The sequence below is a fragment of the Buceros rhinoceros genome, unplaced genomic scaffold (assembly GCF_000710305.1).
Source record: "Buceros rhinoceros silvestris isolate BGI_N320 unplaced genomic scaffold, ASM71030v1 scaffold31542, whole genome shotgun sequence".
In the NCBI taxonomy this organism is placed as follows: Eukaryota; Metazoa; Chordata; class Aves; order Bucerotiformes; family Bucerotidae; genus Buceros; species Buceros rhinoceros.
The window spans coordinates 11,739-12,539 of record NW_010397726.1 but is presented as its reverse complement, the minus strand read 5'-3'; the positions used below and the strand labels follow the sequence as shown (position 1 = coordinate 12,539).

General features: G+C 61.3%; 1 protein-coding gene across 1 annotated transcript in view; it reads left to right on the top strand.

Annotated features, from left to right (window-relative positions):
* CAV3 (caveolin 3) overlaps positions 1-801 on the top strand; it is a 3,795-nt gene that overhangs the window by 2,056 nt on the left and 938 nt on the right. The window lies entirely within an intron of this gene.

The following is an 801-nucleotide window of genomic DNA, read 5'->3' as shown; positions in this document are numbered from 1 at the left end:
GGTCGCCGCTGCGCCCCCAGCCACTGCTGCCTCCTCTCTTCCAGACCCACTCCTGGTGCGCTGCCAGCAGAAGCAGCAGTAGGGCAGAGACTGCTCTCTTATAGCCTGCTGCTCCCTTCGTTAATTAACCCCCTGGTGTGCTCATCAAGCAGGCAGGCAGCTGCCCTGGGACCTGCCACTCCCTTCCCAGCCCACCTGCACTGGGCTTTACTGGGAGCTGCTGGAAGGCAACCCAGGACCTGGCTGCAGATTCATAACTGGCTTCAAAACTCCTCCCAGTGCCTCCTGCCCACTCCAGGAAATTAAAGATGATGCAGAGTGGTTTCATGATCACAGTGCTTGCAGATCCAGCATGGACGGTGCAGTTCAACGTGAGCGCACAAACAGCTGCAGGAGCTTCCCAGGAAGGGCCGGGCGAGTTCTCCGGACAACTAGTGTGGCTCACGTATGCCCTAGAAATGAGTGACACCCCCGTGAGAGCTCTGTGCGAGTTCAGGGCCAGCACACCACAGCACTGTCCCCACGAGGACACCGCCGAGCCGACCCCTCTTCCTCTTCAGCCAGGACACAGACAGGCAGAGCGGAGCACCCCTCCTCCCCGCACAGGAATAACCACACTGTGCACCAGAGGGTGTTGGATCTCCGTTAGCACCAACACCTTCTTGCCGAGCGGGCAGCCCGTGTCCCTGAATGCTCAGCATGGCAGAAAGGGGCCGTGGCATCCTCCCACACACAGCTCCCGTCCCCAGGGCTCTGCCTGGCCTCGGGAGCGCCAGCCACCGCTCGGGGTTTGGGAACACG